This window comes from Clupea harengus, chromosome 3, assembly GCF_900700415.2.
Source record: "Clupea harengus chromosome 3, Ch_v2.0.2, whole genome shotgun sequence".
NCBI classification, from domain to species: domain Eukaryota; kingdom Metazoa; phylum Chordata; class Actinopteri; order Clupeiformes; family Clupeidae; genus Clupea; species Clupea harengus.
In genome coordinates, this window is record NC_045154.1 from 16,857,556 (window position 1) to 16,863,492 (window position 5,937).

Here is a 5,937-nt window from a genome sequence, read left to right on the forward strand (position 1 = left end):
CCGCGTAGTTCTTTAGAAACATCCGGAACAAATAGCACAGCAGAGGGGCGTACGAAGGACATGCCACAGGGATGATTGTGCGATGGTCAAACACACACACACACACACACACACACACACACACACACACACACACACACACACACACACACACAGTTTGTTTTGACAGCAACGACTGATGGGGGAGTCCATGTCCCCTCCGGCGTCCAACCACTCTAGCAACACAGTCTAGATACATTCTCAAAAAAACGATGCTTTATAACCCGTTCATAACTTTTTTATTTTGTCATCGGTGTCCACTTCAGTAGACTACAAGAGACTGTGGAGACCAAGCCACCGCCGAGGACAGTTCTTATATGACGTGTATCGCGTTTCAAAGTCTGTGTGTTCAGTCAAGGAGCCACTTCTGTGTGCCGGTGAATCATTGAGAATCAACCGGTTAAAGAAGTGTTTTATTTCTTTGTCCTGGCAGTGGCACTGAGGTTCAATCTATTTGCAGCCTCTTCTTGTGATGACTGGCGCTCTATGAAAGAGCCGCCGAGCCAAAATGGATGGCTCTTTTGTGGTCACGCTAATTAGCGATGCGCGTGGCCTGGCATTTTTGATTGGCCACATGGCGGGAGGAATGTCGCCCTCCCAGGAAGAAACACACCAGCCTGTGTGTGTGTGTGTGTGTGTGTGTGTGTGTGTGTGTGTGTGTGTGTGTGAGTGTGAGAGATCTGTGGCTCTGTGGACTTCCTTGTTGTAGGAAATGAGATGACAGATTAAAACACGCACGGGGCATTTCAATACTGTCTGTCAGCTGATGGGGGAACAGCGCAGAGCTTTTCTCAGAGAAAGGACACACACACACACTCACACACACACACTCTCACACACACACACACACACACACACTCACACACAAACACCCCCCCCCCCACACACACACCACACACATACACACACAACAGCATACTAATCCACATACACACACACACACCACTCATCACTCACACACACACACACACACTGGACCCTTAATGAGACTGGAAATCCTGTGACAGGAGAGCACAGGCCGAACAAGTGGGATTGTTTTGACAGAGTAATCTGGGTGTCAGAGCGGCCATTAAACACCCACCCCTCCAGCTCACTGTCCCAGTCACGCCTTTACTCACAGCACGACACACACACACACACACACACACACACACACACACACACACACACACACACACACACACACACACACACACACACACATACACACACACATGTACAGACATATGACACACAGAGCAAGACACACACACACACACAGACACATGGACAGACCAATACACACATACACACACACACACACACATACACACAACACACATCATGACAAAAGAGCCCGCGGGCTGAAAGCACAGCCATTAAGCAGATAAAGCAAGCCTGATTCAGGAATACATCAAACTATTGAAGCGCCTGATTGCACTGTGGGGGGAGTGCGTGTGTGTGTGTGTCTGTGTGTGTGTGTGCGTGTGTGTGCATGATAGTGTGTGTGTGTGTGTGTGTGCGTGTGTGCAGGAGAGCGAGAGGACAATCAACAGGGAGGGATGTATAGGCAGAGCAAGAGAGCAAGACAGGGGGGGATGGATGAAATGAGAGAGAGAGAGAGGGAGGGAGGGAGGGAGAGAGGGAGGGTAAGGAGGATGAGAAAGAGAGGGAGAGAGAGAGAGGGCGGTAGAGAAAAATGAGGAAAAGAGATGGAGGAGTAAGACAGATTTATTTTCTCATAGCTGACTGCATGGACAAGCAATGGGAGATACTCATCCAGCAGCACACACACAGACACACACACACACTCACACACACACACACACACAGAAACACACACACACACACACACACACACGCATGAGGTCCGCTCCAGCGACAGTACGGCTTACATCGCACAAAAGACAACATTCCACAGACACAGAACGCCAGGAACAGCCCAAAGAACAGGGTGGAAGTGTTTGCTTATGCTGAATGTGTGTGTGTGTGTGTGTGTGTGTGTGTGTGTGTGTGTGTGTGTGTGTGGTGTTGGTATAGCTGTGAGTCACATTCACCCAGAAATGCTGTGACACATTACACTGCAGAGCAGAGCAGAGCAGACCAGCACCAAACACACACAGAAAACACACACACACACACACACACACACACACACACACACAAACACACACGAGCAGACCAGCACCAAACACACACACCCATCGCTCACATGCACACCACCCACACACACACACACAACACAAAACAAAACAACCATCCAAAAACTATTTCTGCGATTCTATTTATTTAAAAAATGTGTTTTAGTATTTTAAAGCCCTGCTAAAGCAGTGGTATAAACCACACCATCATCACACACACACACACAGCCACACACGTCCCTAGCGGCGAGCTCCCGGTCTCTTTGCCATCGCAGGGCGACAGCAGTCTGTCACAGACGCCTCCGGTGACCTTCTGACCCCTGGGACCTCTCGGCCACCGCACGGGCACCCGAGCCTCTATGCCACGCCTGAGGAAGACAAACAAGATGGCCGTGTCCGGTTGAAGGAGAGTCTTTCCCATAGCTGGGCGTCGGTGCTCTGTAGCAGCGGCCGTCTCCGTCCTCACAAGCACCTCTGGGACAGTCTGAGGAGCGTGATGTTATGTGACGTGACGTGGCGTGGCGTTGGGTATGTTGTTCAGCGTAAGGGCATCCTGAGGGAAGGGGAGACTGGCAGTGTTTACACAGTGTGTCAATAACACCAGGCTGATTCACCATGATCATCTACAGTATAGCACTAAAGGCACTGCTTATAGTGTGTGTGTGTGTGTGTGTATCTACAGTATAGCACTAAAGGCACTGCTTATAGTGTGTGTGTGTGTGTGTGTGTGTGTGTGTGTGTGTATCTACAGTATAGCACTAAAGGCACTGCTTATAGTGTGTGGTGTGTGTGTGTGTGTGTTTGTGTATCTACAGTATAGCATCAAAGGCACTGCCTATAGTGTGTGTGTGTGTGTGTGTGGTGTGTGTGTGTGTGTGTATCTACAGTATAGCATCAGAGGCACTGCGTATGTGCGATGTGATGTATATGCGATGTGAGTATGAGTGTGTGTGTCCGTGTGTATGTGTGTGACTTCACTGAATGTGGTTACCTGTGTTTGAGGAAAATCAGGCTGTTAAGCTGTCAGCCATTTGCTTTAATCGGTTCACAGAGGTCTCTTTGTCAAAGTTGACATTAGTTCATTAGTTCTAAATGATAATCATCATCATCAGCCCTGATGTAAACATGTCTTTGGCTCAGACACACACACACACACACACACACACACACACACACACCTCTGAGGACTCGTGAGTCTGCAGGACAGGTCAGCACACTACATCATGTCACGTCACGCCCTGCGTCGCTCTACGCCACGTCCACCAGGTCAGACATCAGGAAAGCACATCGCCACGGTGACACATTTGCCTACATGGTCAAATATACACAAAGTGTGCACCATGGAGAGAAATTTGCCTGTAAAATATAAAAGGGACGTGTGTGTGTGTGGGGGGGGGGGGGGGGGTGTGGGTGTGTGGGTGTGTGTGGGTGTGTGGGTGTGGGTGTATGTGGGTATGTGCGCCACTCTCCTGGTGACCTTAAAAGCAGGTGTTTACTTTGTAAGCCTGTGTGTGTGTGTGTGTGTGTGTGTGTGTGTGTGTGTCAACGAAAAGTACTCCGGCTGCCGTCACTCTGTTATCGTTCCTTATGTTAGTCCACTCAGAGTTTGGATGGGAAAATGTGCGTCCCAGTGGATAGCATCTCTTGCTAAGCCTCCAAAGCCAACAGCCCACTGTTAGCCCGGCAGCATTTACCCCCTCCCGAGATTACCTGCAGGAATGGAAAAAATGTCCAGCCTTGCGGTAAGGCTCCGTGAAAACCATTATTTGTGTGTGATGTGGTGCACGTGCGTGTGTGTGTGTGTGTGTGTGTGTGCATGTGCGTGTGTGTGATGTGGTGCACGTGAGTGTGTGTGTGTGTGTGTGTGTGTCATCACTCACAACAGTGCCGTGCGAGTGAGAACAGAAAACAACTAAGGGTCGTCTTTTGTCAGTAAGAGATAGCTGATTAGATTGGCTGATTGCATTAGCTGCTAGTGTTTGCTGGTGTCTTTAGCCTGATGTGATTGGAGTGCGGGACTAGAAGAGAAGGGCATCATTATCCTCAATTGGCTGCAGTTCAGGTTTGCCCTGACCCCTCTTAGAGGCCCATTAAGGGCAATTATTATTGAAATTAAACTTATTATTAAGAGGCAGGTCCTCGCCCAGTTAAGGAGTTCCATATGGGCACAGGTTGTGTGTCCGTGACCTCTGTGCTAAACGCGGGACCTGTCAGGGAAAGGCAGTCCACAGAGGTGCATTGTGTGATTCTTCCCTGATGGCTCCACTCAGCCTCCCCCAGAGAGACACACAACACACACACACACACAAAGGAACTGCAAAAACTGTGGCCCAGAGCCTGACTGCCTCCCAGTGAGGGGTTATGGTTCAGGGGCCACAGCCACAGACCTCAGGGCTTACACACACACTCACACACACACACTCACACACACGGTAAACAGCCCAGACTGTCACACATGCAGACCCACTTCGGCCCAGAATCACCCGTTACCTGGGATACCATTCCCCCACACAATGGTAATGTAAGTCATGGTAATGGACTGCATTTCTATAGCGCTCTTCTACTCATAGAGCACTCAAAGTGCTTTACAGATGAATGCCTCAGACATCTACCCATTCATACACACACACACACACACACACACACACACACACACACACACACACCTACCCATTCATACACAGATGGCAGAGGCTATTATCTAAGATGCAAACCTGCACATCGGGAGCGGTTGAGGGGTTCAGTGTCTTGCTCAAGGACACTCCGACACTTGGTGAGGAGGAGTCGGGATCGAACTAGCAACCCGCCGATTGCTGAACGACTCCTCTACAGGGAGACTTGTTTCCTGAACCACGATCACCCAATAAAAGTCTCCCTGTTCCTGGGGTTTGCCTGGCGCTGCCAGAGCACAGTGCTAAGTGGGTTTGATACCCAGCACACACGCAGCAGATTTACACTAAACGTTCTAATGTAGCCATGGCGACGAGCTCCCTGCTGACGCGCAGACACTTGGGAGTGGCAGCAGACGAGCCAAATCAAAATAGAAACATTGTTTTGTTTTGAAAGTAGTATTTCTCTCTCCTTCTCTCTTTTTTTCTCCCTTTAATTGCTCATTTCTCACCCCCAGCTGTGTTTAAAGTGGAGCCGTTTGTGGGCAAATGTAATTATCATGTTAGCTTAATGCACTCCATGAAGAAGCCCTTGTGCTTGTGCTTGTCCTGATCTGAACATCAAAGTGACTGAGCGCCGGTAATACCTTTCTGCCGGAGAACCAGTGCATCACACAAATCGAATTACGACAATATCTAATTACTGCCAGGAATCCGAGGGATACTTGGAAGGAGTACAAAGTGAATGCTTGACAGAGTGTCCTAATGAGACCACGCTATCGACGCTGTGTGTGAGTGTGTGTGTGCGTGTGTGTGTGTGTGTGTGTGACTCCAATCAGCAGAAATTAGCCACATGTCATCAGAGGGATGTCATATGACCGGTCACAGGCTACCAGTGCTGTGTGTGTTTAAGAGAAAAACACACTGGAATGCAAACCATCTGTGTGTGTGTGTGCGTGTGTATGTGTGTGTGTTGAAGTCTTTGTTGCCTAGAGGCCACAGTGATGTTTATTTCCCATTTCCAAGCCAAATTGATGACCGGAGGGTTAAGAGTTTATCACAGGGAACAGAAATAGCATCATCCCCAACTATACATGAGGATCACCCTGTGACCTCTACAACTCATAGAGAGAGAGAGAGAGAGAGAGAGAGAGAGAGAGAGAGAGAGG